This window comes from Rattus norvegicus, chromosome X, assembly GCF_036323735.1.
Source record: "Rattus norvegicus strain BN/NHsdMcwi chromosome X, GRCr8, whole genome shotgun sequence".
In the NCBI taxonomy this organism is placed as follows: domain Eukaryota; kingdom Metazoa; phylum Chordata; class Mammalia; order Rodentia; family Muridae; genus Rattus; species Rattus norvegicus.
Window position 1 is genome coordinate 52301203 of NC_086039.1, and position 12930 is coordinate 52314132.

At 35.6% G+C, this 12930-nt stretch overlaps 1 protein-coding gene across 12 annotated transcripts in view; it reads left to right on the forward strand.

Annotated features, from left to right (window-relative positions):
• The window catches only part of Dmd (dystrophin), a 2367748-nt gene that overhangs the window by 1231105 nt on the left and 1123713 nt on the right, over positions 1-12930 (forward strand). The window contains exon 1 of one of the 12 annotated variants that reach the window (XM_063279802.1): positions 792-7531. The exons of the other annotated variants lie outside the window; for them this stretch is intronic. The gene's annotated coding sequence lies outside the window, so the exon portion shown is untranslated. Of the gene's footprint in view, positions 1-791; positions 7532-12930 lie in introns of those variants that run through there. 12 annotated transcript variants of the gene reach the window in all.

Genomic DNA, 12930 nt, shown 5'->3' on the forward strand with positions numbered 1-12930 from the left:
CTAGAAAGATGTCTTAGTTTCTGTTTCCAAGGAACAACTGATGAAAATACAGCTTTGAGTCATTAAGATACATGACCAAAATCAGAAAGGCATCAAGTGTCAGAGTGAGAGTTTAACTCCAAAATGTACCTGACCTCAAAGCCAACATTGCCATCTATGCATAGTATTTAAATACACTATAAAAGTTTCTTCAAACTTAAGCACTTGACCTCTTACTCAAAACATGAAGAATCAGATCATAGTTATTTATATGATATTTCAGCTTATTTATAAATGAAACATTATTCGCACATCAATCTATGAAATGTAACCATACCGAATTCCTCTATTCAAGGGCAGACTTGATTTGAGGAATTGGGTATGCCTGACTGCACAGGTAGGGGCAAAGGGAACCCAACTGGAAAGGTTAGACAGAATCTAGCAGATAATTAAACAGATGCCTCTTAAATGTTCACAAAATAATTCATTCGTGATCTGGGGACTGCTAGTATTGCTTCTTCCCATGGAAGTTTTGTGTGTGTGTGTGTGTGTGTGTGTGTGTGTGTGTGTGTGTGTGTGTGTGTGTGTTCTTTTATTTATGTCAGAGTACTACATGGTATCATTCATGTGCATTGAAAAATTAAATTCATTGCTAATAATATATTTCATTTATCATGGAATCATGAGACATTTGAAATAGAATTTCATTTTTCACGGTACTTTTAAGTAATGTCAAAAAATTAATTAATTTAACCATATCTAATACTCCCATCAAACCAGCTTATGTAATTATTATTTCTGTTACTTTTTCTTGTTCTACTTGTTCACTCACTCATTTGTCAAATATTTACTGAGTATGTACTGTTTGCCAGGTAAAGTCACATGCACACCTATAGCAAATATAGCATGATGTGATTTGAATGATGGATATGCAGTTGAGAGAACCTGGGTTCCGTTCCTGGCACCTATATAGTATTTCACAGACATCTGTAGTTTCAGTTCCAGGGGGTTCAATTCCCTTTTCTTTTTCCACATTCACTAGGCACACACGTGGTGCACCCCACTACAGGGAAGTAAAATATTCATACACTTAATATGAAATACATATTCTTAAATTTAAAGATGAAGCATTTTATATTTAAGAAATTGACTTAGGCCTAGGTATTTACTTCATTAGTAGAACACTTGTGTCACAGTGCCTTCAACCTTCAGAACTAAGTTAAAAATAAAGATACTCAAATGTAAAAATATGAAATAAACAGATATGTAGTATTTCAAATGAAAATGCTAAGAAGATCCAGAGGATAGCCAAAACGTTACAAGAAATATGGCAACTTGGGGCAACGTCGGAAGATCAAAAAATCAGTCCTAGGCTTTGAAATTATTAAGGAAGTATTGAGGAATTACTAATTCCTAATATCAGTAATCCACTCTTTCTGTAATTTGTTTCTTCAAGGGATTTGGAAAACTAGACTCATTGTTTGAAGAAAAAATAAATACATTTATCTGGGCTCCTAGAGAACATCCCAGTTGCAGAGGGAAAACTACAGATGAGTATGTAATTAAGAAGTAGTTATGAAGATAAGCAGAAAATCTAGGACAATTCCTATTTAGAGACCTGGAAGAGAGTAGAGGACATAAACGAAAACTTATGGTAGATGGAAGAGACAAGTGCTTGGTTTTAGAATATGTGTAGGTTTAAAATAGTTTAAGAGATCCTGCCAATGATATGAAGATTGAAATTGGATGTGGGTTTTGAATTCATAGAGTATTTATGGGCTAGAGGTCAACATTGGAGATTAATCTTTATGAAGACATTTAAGTTATGCACCATTAGAGTACATGTCTGCTTAGAAAGGATCTTCAGGGTCGTGTCTTTTTGTTTCAAACTGTTTATACTTTTCGGTTCATTTGGCATGACAATACAAATTGAGCCTTTCACAGGGTTGTGTGACATGTCTTTAGTATGAGAAAGGTATATCTCTAAAATTGTCTTTGACATATGCTGAACATAATGATGCACCACTCTTCCTGTGTTCTGGGATATAGTGGTTCTTTGTTGCTTAGTGAGGTTCTGCAGCACTTCCACAGGAGCGGCACAAGATGTCCTCTAGACACTATATTTTGTTAAGAAGAGGACACGTGTAATGGGGTCCAAAGACCTCACTCTGGGTCATAGCTGCCCTTCATCACCTTCCTTCTCTGTCTCTGTCCCTCTGTCTCTCTGTATCTGTCTCTGTCTCTGTCTCTCTCTGTCTATCTCTCTCTATGTACAAACTTTTCTTGTTTTTTGAGTCTTCAAATTCTCTAGACTTCAACCCTCATTTTGTTGTTCTCTTATGTAAGTTATCTCACTCCACTTGTTCTCAGTATTTGTATATGCCAAGTGGGTAGTTTGGTAACATCTTTAAGTCAAATGCTCAATAGTTCAAAGAACTAACATTACTATTTTCTTTGATATCATTTTTTCAAGGCTTTTCTGGAAGTATATTTTGCTTTAAATAATGTAATCCACACTTGCTCTTCCTAAAATACTCTTTATAATTGTACTTCCAATTCAGTTAACTCATCTGTTTAGAAGTAACAGTTGTGACATAGTTAAATTTTTATGTCTCAGGGGTTTTTAATAACACATCCATGACTGGAGAAATAGTCTGATACTTATTGAGAGGGTAGTAATTGCCAAAAGCTATATACATTTTATTATACATAATCTTCCAAATAACTGCAAACATTTATTTTTGTAAATAAATTCTCTAAATGGTCCACAGTTGCTGTTTATGGAAGACTACATTTTAATATTGATATGCATTACCATTAGCATGTCAAATGCCCATCATTTCATATGTATGACTGCTTGATCCCAGTAATAGAGAGAAACTGTTTGGAATATTTAGGAGGTAGAGTATGGCTTAGAAAGTGGACCACCAGGAGAGGACATGGAGGTTTAATACGCCAGGTATACTTCCTTTTGGTGGGTGTAATGTGACCAACTGGCCTTCAGCTCCTGATGCTATGTCTCTCCACTATGAAGGAATATAATGCCTCAAGCTCTGGTCCAGGATGAACGATTCCTTAAACTTCTTCTTGTCATATATTTTGTCACAATGTAAGAAAAGTTACAAAGTCTAGTTGCATCCAAAGTCACTAATTTCCGACTACAAGCACTTTATCATCTAAATTGGCTAATGTGGAAACTCCTAACACAACATCTATGCTAGAGAGTGTTAGATACAAGGAAAGAGTCTGATCATATTGTCCTCATCACTTGTGCAAAGCTTGTCTGCCTTCTAACTCATTTTACTCAAAGTAACTTCCATCACAGGCTTCTTGAAAGTATTTGAAGCTAGGATAATGCATGAAATAATATTTAGAGGTACCATTAATATTTGAGAGACAGACTCTTGAACTATAGTCAGGAGTATGAAGCATGAGGCTTTCACAACCACAAAAGATGTAAGTTGTGGACTTGTTGGTTTTCTGTTTATACACAATAATTCCTTTACAATAATTCTGACCTGGAAGATTATGCTTAAGTGGACAAACCAAGAATAACTAACGTCTGTTTGAGATCCTGTAGTTCACATCTTTTTTTTACTATCTTTTCATATAGGAAAGAAGAAGAAAATATCTATGAAATATGCCATCTAGCTTTAAATAGCTCCCCACAGCTAATCTGTGCAGGTTCAGATAAGACAATCACCAGTATTAAAAAGAGAGAGAGATTCTGTCTACTTAGAATCCTCAAATTTATTGTTTTTATTTTCAGTTACCAAAGGGCGATCTTCTGTAAATTAACAAAAATAGTGACAGATTTATGTGTAATATTTATAATATTCAGATTTTCAAGCTGTATAACCCACTGTGTTCATTTTTTTAAAAAATATAAAGATTAGCATTATTTACTACAGCTTGCACTTGGGTCAAGTTGCCGTAGAGTAAAATCATCACAATAAAATTGCTATAAAACTGCATCAACAGTACTTTTTAAGAATTGAGTCAACAATCTGAGTATAGCATTGTTGGAAATTCTCAACAATGTTCTGTGCTGGTCAGGAAAAGTTGACTAAATTAAAAATACAGTCACAAGTGCATGATTGTTTCTAAATCAAGCTGGCATACAATAAATGTTTGTTGAATGGATACTGAATAATAATATTCAGTAATCCACACTAAATTCACAGCCCCCAGGTCAAGGCCTTGAGGAAATTAATGGGCATAGAAATACTTTCTTTTCTCAAATGCAACTCAATAATGTCCATTCTTTGTGTTAATTCCTTGAAGATTTACTATGACCTCTAAGAGAACCTGAGGTTCTCTTCAGCTGATCAGGAGTATAGTCAGAGATTGTGCATTTTTAGAGAAGAGCTTCGTATAAGGAGATAAGAATGGGTCTATTTGCATTCTTCTACATGCTGACCTCCAGTTGAAAAAGAAAAAGAAATAATGTTGGTCATTTAACCTTATTTTGAGTAGCAATGACATATGTTGCTTCAGCTGATATGATAGATTTTATATTGTGGGTGAATTCTAAGTTTCCCCCTAGCTTTACCAAAATGAAGCAAGCAAACAAGATCAAACCATGCTATCCAGTGTGTCCAAATGCTTACTTTCCTTTAATTCTTTCTTTTAACTTCTAGCTCAGGTCAAGTATTAGCAGGTTTTCTGTTATTCTTTAGTCTACTTGCTTGTTTGGTTGTTTGTTTTATTGACAAAGAGTCTCTCAGTGTAGCCTAGAAGTCTTTATGGAGAGCAAGGTGGTTACAAACTCACTGAGATCCTTCTGTGTGCCTCCTGAGTGCTGATTAAATGTGCGAACCACCACTCCTAGCTCTTTCTTGGTTAACAATACTCAAATGTTTTCAGCATGGTATTCACAAATAAATCCATCACATCCTTCATATTAGTTAAGAATGCCACCAGTGACGTTATTAAAATGCTTATGTAGTAAATAAAGGTAGTTGGGGTTTGGTTATGAAACTAAGTTTGCCAAGAAATAAGTGCACTGATTTCACTTCAGTTGTACATTTGTTAATTTGTGATAAACAAACAATAAGGAGGCTAGTGTACCATAATCTGTCTTCAACATTGCTCATTTCCTTGTGCCTAGTCAGGGCTTTACTGCTTTGAACAGACACCATGACCAAGGTAAATCTTATAAGCTGGTGCTGGCTTACAGTTTCAGAGGTTCACTCTATTATTATCAAGGCAGGAGCATGGTAGCATCCAGGCAGGCATAGCACAGGAGCTGAGAGTTCTACATCTTCTTCTGAAGATAAACAGAAGAGTGTTATCAGGCAGCCAGGAAGAGGGGCTGAAAGTCCACCCCTACCAGGACACATTTCCTCCAACAGGCTACACCTACTGCAACAAGATCACACCTCCTAATAGTGCTACTGCCTGGGCCAAGCATATACAAATCTTCACACCTTGTTACATGCTTTCGATTCACATGTCTGCTTTATCTGTATACAGCATGTAGTTAACTGAGCCAGGACAGTTGTGTCTCTGTCCTACATTCTTCCCAACTCAGTTAACAGGTGGAGAAGATGGAATAACACAAAAAATATAAATATGACAAAAATAAACAATTATATCCAATTTGAAAGTAGTTACTTTTAAATTCTATTTTATCTTCCTCTTTCAAGTTTTTTGATACAAAAAAATATGAACAGCAGGTCTGAACAATGCTTAGGTGAAGCGCTTTCATCTTTTTTCCACTCAAGAAGTTCAATTTTCATTCTGCAAAAGATTCTCTGATAACCTGTGTGGTGAACATCACAGAATTATCCAAGAAAAAAACAGGTCCACATTCAGTCAAGGACTGAGTATGAACTATTAAAAATAGAAAGACTGTCTATTTACAAATTATGCTGATATTTATAAATTAAAAGTCCCCATAAATTCCTCTGTCATGCAATCTGTATTTAGTGACTCAGGACAAACGTTTTTCACATCTGTCAAGCTAAATAACTTACTCTTCCAAAATTGACACTAAAGTGACACTTTTAATACCAGGATTTACCAAATTTAATCTATCTGTAAGGCAAGTGCTAATGATATTTTATGGGGGAAGTGTACATTGTAAAGCTGGATAACACAAGTAGTAACTCTTGTAAAAATCATATGTCCATAGTAGCAGTCTTAAAGGTATAAATAGCAGTGAATTCATCTTCCATTCATCATTTATCTGATTATCCATCAAGTATTTATTGCACATCTGTTACAGATGTAGTGATATGTCCTGAGGCTTCAGGTGTGGGTAGATCATCCTGAAAAACATATTTAACTGTGCTCAGAACCCAGAGATGAGGATTCCTTCAGAGACATTTACAGATGGAGTAGTCAGCAATAATAGACTAGGCACTGTGGTACACAAACAGCTCAACACCACTTAGGGTAGTAACACCCTTTGGTTTGGGTGCAGTTAAGTACTCCATCACACAAGCATATCATAATCTTTTCTCATATCTTTATAAACAATAGAGTCAAGAGATCAGCATCACACATGCCATTTTGCCAACTTAGGTGTGTTCTTTGGCTGTTTGTTATATGTGCACACCTGTGCCTTATTACAGACACTTGCCAGAGGTTGCTTCCAGCTATGGGGATGTCTGTGGGAAGAAAATATGATGAAAAGCAACCTGGAACCTTTCCTTATGGCTTCAAGTATTGACTCACAGCTGCCTTGTTGGCATGCATTTTACTTTAGAACAGTATCATGGTAAAGAATGTGCCTACAGATTTAGGGCTATGGAAAGGTTATAACAGAAGAAACATTTTTCTTAAAGAATAGGAATTGTTTTATTTTTTTAATTCTAGCATCCTGGTTTGGTATAGGGCTTTGATGACTAGGTCCTGAACTTAACGAACATGCATTCCCTCATACAGCTGACTCTTAATGTGTATTGACAAGGTAAAGTAAATGTACTGTTCATTCATTGAGAAATAGATCACTACAATGGGCTACTGTCACATTAGAAGTGACTGAGAGAATAAGCAAATAGCAGAAATTGATTTCAACCTACCCACTAAATATGTTATTAACAGATTCATTTAATTCATTATTTTTCATAAAAATTTTCAACTTCCAATTTGATCCTGTTATTCAACATTCAATATTTGAAAGAGTTCTCAAGTTATGACTTTGTTCTAAATGCTAGAACTCTAGTTTTGAAATTGGCCATGGTTGTCCCTAATAAAAGATCTTCATTTAAGTGTCACACCTTTAGTTTGCCACAGTTAAAGAAATTATGTGTCTGCCTACCTGTGCAAAACTATGCACTAAGAGCCTGCAGAAACTGTCTCTATTGGATAATGCAGGCTGTGTGTGGAGTGGAATTGAGTCCAATCCATGATCCAGCAGAGCTTCAGCCCAGGTTTTCTTTAGAGCCTTTGCTACACACAAAGTTGGCTGATGTGCCATTCAGCATCCCAGCAGCTCTTTCTCTTCACACTAGCAATGGCAAAGCTTTGTGCGGAGGCATTGCTGACTGTTCTGAGCTAAAATCATCAGTGTGGACCAGAAGGGGGTTTTGCACACCTTATTAAGGTAGGCAAGTGTGTCTGAGTGTGTGTGCGCCAAAAAGCCGGAAGACATCTGTTGAGAGGAAAGTGCTCTTCCGTAGGTCTGGCAGCCTCTATATTAGTCTTCTATTCTAACGCAGGAGCGTGTGAGCAGTAGGTGGGAGGAGATGCTTTTGTACTTGGAAGGCTGAGGTCCGGATTAAGTGATATTGCAATAGCTAGTTAGAGGCAGAATAAAGAGCGGAAGATCAAAGCATTAACAAAATGCATCCTTCCATTAATTCTCGCAAGTTAAACCATATCATTATAAGGGAAATTGGAAAAAAAAACAACCCTAGCAGCAGTGAGGGCAAGTAGCCCAGATCTGTAAGGTCTTTGAGCCTCTCTGGTCTTTGAGCTTTTGAAGTCTCCTTCTTACAGACAATTTGTTTGCCTCCTCTGGAGGGGGCAATTCATATCCACTTGCGGCTCCTGCAACCTTTTTTTTTTTTCTTTCTATACTCAATCAGGGAACAATAGAGTTTAACAGTAACAGGCAACCCCCCCTGCTCACCCCAAAGCATGTGCCCTCTTCTGCTTTAAAGATGTTTTGAAGAGACTCCTGCTAGGAAAATCCCGATGCCTGTGCTTTACAGTGGCAATTAACTTTTAGTATCTGTGCTTACATTAAAATTTCTCTCTTTCTTCTTCACTAAAGCAGTCATTAAAATTCAATGTGAGTAGCATGAAACTTTATCATAAAACCTTGCTTCGATTTGGAGTACCTTGAATTTTTTTAAAAAAGGGCTTTTCAGCAAATTTTATATATATATATATATATATATATATATATATATATATATATATGGTTTCTTTATGCCACCCGACTGAGAAACAGCAGTTTGAACTTCAGTGTAGCAGTTTCTCTGTGGAAAAAATAACTATTGTCAAAAGTTTGATTTGTGGAAGTTTTAAGATATAAGTTGCTTTTTGACAGTTTTTTTCCCCAGTGGAACTTAGATATTGTATATCAGGTTTTAACCAAGTAATTTTACAATTCGTGTAGAGTTAAGAATGAAAATAGAATGATTTATATTTTGTTATTATAAAAGTTATTAAGTGAGGTTTTGACTTTTAGTAAGAGTTTAGAAGAGAGATAGAATTGGTAAATGGACTCAGAAGACCCGTTACACTCCTCAGTTTTACTATTGTGGTTTCACCATCGCAAATGTCCCTGTCTGCATGCATGAAAAGGTTATTTATAATGTATGCTGTATTTCAATAAAGGTGAACAGTTACAGGCTCTCTATTGTACATTTGAATGCTGTAATTTTTTGATATATTTATTGTCTCTTTTTTTTTCTCTCATGAGATTTACTTTGGAAATAAAACATACTCAACAATAGACTGACATTCAGCTTCCATGTTTTAAATTTAAATGCTGTCAATGTTGATATCACATCTGGAATGTGTGGGGAGAAAAAGATACCAAGTTTTATTATTTAGATTTGAATTATAGAATTGCAGATTGATATTTCTCAATGCATTTTCATTATAGTTTCTGCCACGGAGGCAGCGTGAGGGCTTTCAGGAAGATGGAGTGGTGTAATTACCAGGTGCACACGTTCATTAATCCTTCCTGGCCAGAGAAAGCTTCAAGTTCTTCTCCAGTGGCCCATTCGTAAAGCTATAAATATCTAAATTGTGTCAGCCAAGAAATCACACAGAATGGTGGCTCTTTTTGAGTTCAATTTCATGCACTGTTGCTTTAGTCTTGTGAGGAAAACACTGAATTCTTTAGGATACTCGTGCTTATAAACTTCCAAAAACAAATATCAAATCATTGGCGACTTAATTTAAAATACATACTATTCTTTCACAAACTATGATTATTGTATTAACATGGATCATAGCATATTTTAAGTCCCTTTTCTTGGTGCCTTGTTTTTATTTTGTATGATCAAGATTATAGCTGGGAGTTTGATGTTTTATTTTATTTTCTAGTGTCTGTAATGCTCTAAACCTCGGTACAGTTGGATTTGATTTGCTATAGTGGAGTTTGATTGTATGCAGAAGCTATTAAGACTTGCTCAAAAATAATTAAGTGTTCCCTATAAGTGCCACTTTACTAATTAAACATCCCTTGATAAAATAATTCTTATGGTACTTTCTTCTCATATACTTCAAAAAGAGGAATATAAAACAATGAGACTAAAGCATAGAATGGTACACCTAGATTTTATGTTTATACACACACACACACACACACACATACACACACACACAGATACAGAGACAGACACACATACACCGATACACATGCACACACACACAAACAAGCACACACACACACACACACATACACACTTAACTAAACTAAAATAGTTAACAGAATGGGCACATCTAGAAATGCATCTGGTAAGTGCAATCCAAATTAACTTTATTTTTAATGTAACTTACTTAATTTGAAAGATACAACTTAATTCTGCCCGTTTCTCTCCCCTCTTTCTCTCTTTCTCTCTCTCTCTCTCTCTCTCTCTCTCTCTCTCTCTCTCTCTCTCGTGTGTGTGTGTGTGTGTGTGTGTGTGTGTGTGTGTGTATGTGTAAGCTAGATCGAGAGAGAAAGAGAGAAACAAATCTATTTTAGAGTTCTTGGTTTTATCTGGTCTCTAAAGCAGTAGTTCTATCCTTTCTAATGCTTTTAAAGAAAATATCTAAAGTCTATATGTATATTAATGTTTTACTGAAATTTTAAAGGTGGCAAATGCAACCAAACCTTTGATGATTCTTTCCTGTGTTTAAATAAGCTGAAGACTGAATATTAGGACATTATTTGAGGGGCATATTGTCCAGACTATTTAAAAATGCATTGTTTTGAATCTGACTTTGCAATTAAAAACAGATTTTTCTACTTTTAAAATATCAATAGTTAATATAATGTTAAAGCAAATGTTGAATAGCAACACTTATTTAATATTATCAGTAAAAGGGCAAGACGTACTTCTGTTTGAAGTAAAATTTAAAAATGTGTGCATGTGTAGGTGTTTATGTATATGTTATATAAAAATATAAGTTAAGAAACAAATATAGGGACAAGAATATTTGCCTTATGCATTTCAATTACTGAAAATCTAGTTAAACTTTTAAGTATCTTACATCTCTATGTTTCTAAGGTACTAATTGTCTAATGACAGTGACCAAAGGAATAAAACTTGTCATCAATGAAAGTCATGTACTTTAAAGGAATAGTAGTTACAATTTTTATAATATATGAAATGTATATATTCTCTAAAGTCATGTGATTTCTGGATTGGTAAGATGCTCAGTGAGTAAACTGAATCCATGAGGAACTATGTTTGAATCCCCAAAGACGTTATCAAGCTGAGCACTGTAGTTCAGGTTTGTAAATCCACAATTCCAATGGTGAGATGAAAGGCAGAGAATGGAGAATCTTCTGAAGACTACCAGTCAGCTTGCCTAGTGTACACAGCAGTGTACAATAAAACACTGTCTTACATGAGGTGTAAGTCAAAGACCTGAGCTGGACATCATCCTCTGATTCCCACATGTACTCTGTGACATATTTACACACACACACACACACACACACACACACACACACACACACACACATACACACACACACAATGATACACACCATGCACACATACAAAATTCAATGACTGAAAAATCACATTCCAGCCGTTTTCTGATTTCAAATCCCATATATACATTAATTTGAAGAACAGTGTCACTGTGACCAATATGAGGTGTTTATGCTAAAGAAAATACTGATAAGATATGCAGAAAACTATCCTACTTTCTTATTCTGCTAAGTGTGAAACTCTTTTTAAAATGAGCTTCAGCTTGTGCTTCCTATTTTGTGTGTTTGCAAGTGCATTCTTACATTCATGTGTATAAGAGCAGATGCACTCAAAGGCCATGGCTGTCAAAACAGTAATCTGTTTGAATATTCAGGAAATCCCTCTTTGAAGATTTAAAGCAGTGGCTATTGCCTATGCCATAGCTGTAGAATTCACTATTTACCTAGAAAACTAATTATATATAATTTCTAACCTGATGACATCTTCAAGTGTAGAAATAACAATATACAAAATGAAGATTCAGCGATGTCCCAATGGAACAGAGATGAAAAATAGTGACCAAAAAAAAAAAAAAACATCAAAAATAATTCTTGGTTTGCTGACATATGATGGATGTCTTCTCTATCATTAAAGGTTTCTAAGTATTTAGACTGAATTATTAAATGTCTATCAATGTTAACTGTTAAGGGAGAATAAGAATTTTCTCTAGCTGAAGTTTGTTTGTCAGTGGTTATAGAAATATACATTACAGGAAAGTTCCATGGTGTGTTCTAGATTAAAAGGTCTTTCTCTAATGGTCTTTCATGACCTTTCTCTAATGCAATGCCTACACAAATGTAATATGAAAAGTGATCAGTTGAGAAAGACCTTGATAATTGTCACCTTTTCCTTTAATGCTGGCCAAATTCTTTACCAAGGAAGATGAGCATAGAGGTTCATCACCAGATGAACCTTAAATATGTAAACAGAATATTAAATCAGTTCATAAACTCAGTCTCATTCCACAGACAATAAAAAGAATATTCATTTCTCATAAATTTTATATATAATTCAAAATTAGAGGATAGATAAAAAAAGCTAGATCTTTCCTTCTGTTAACTGAGGGATTTTTATTTTTAAATTCCTAGCTGAATGAAAATGCCATTTTCAAGAAGGACAGTTTTATTTTCTTCTGTTAATTTCTTCTAAGTTGACTTTCACCCCTTTTTAGGTTCTTTAAAACAAAGTAAATTATCCAAAAATGCTTGCTGAAACATGTTGAACAGAATGGAGTTTCAGAGAGAACTTTTGAGTATTTATCGACTTGCTTCTATTATTTTAGCATTTAGGTGGTATATATTTTTCCATACATGTACAGCTAAATCTAACTGTCCTGAAAAGGATGAAGAGTTGTAGTAAAGTAATTTAGACATGGCATAGCTTACTGCCTCCACATCATTGTATGCTGTCATGTGCCAGTACATTTTCTGAAAATCAATCAATCTTTCTTTCTCCTCTTTCTTTCTTTCTTTCTTTCTTTCTTTCTTTCTTTCTTTCTTTCTTTCTTTCTTTCTTCCTTCCTTCCTTCTTTCTTTCTTTCTTCCTCCCCCTTCCTCCTCCTCCCCCTTCCTCCTCCTCCCCCTTCCTCCTCCTCCCCCTTCTTCCTCCCCCTTCCTCCTCCTCCTCTTCCTCCTCCTCCTCCCCCTTCCTCCTCCTCCCCCTTCCTCCTCCTCCCCCTTCTTCCTCCCCCTTCCTCCTCCTCCTCCTCCTCCTCCTCCTCCTCCTCCTCCTCCTCCTCCTCCTCCTCCTCCTCCTCCTCCTCCTCCTCTTCTTCTTCTTCTTCTTCTTCTTCTTCTTCTTC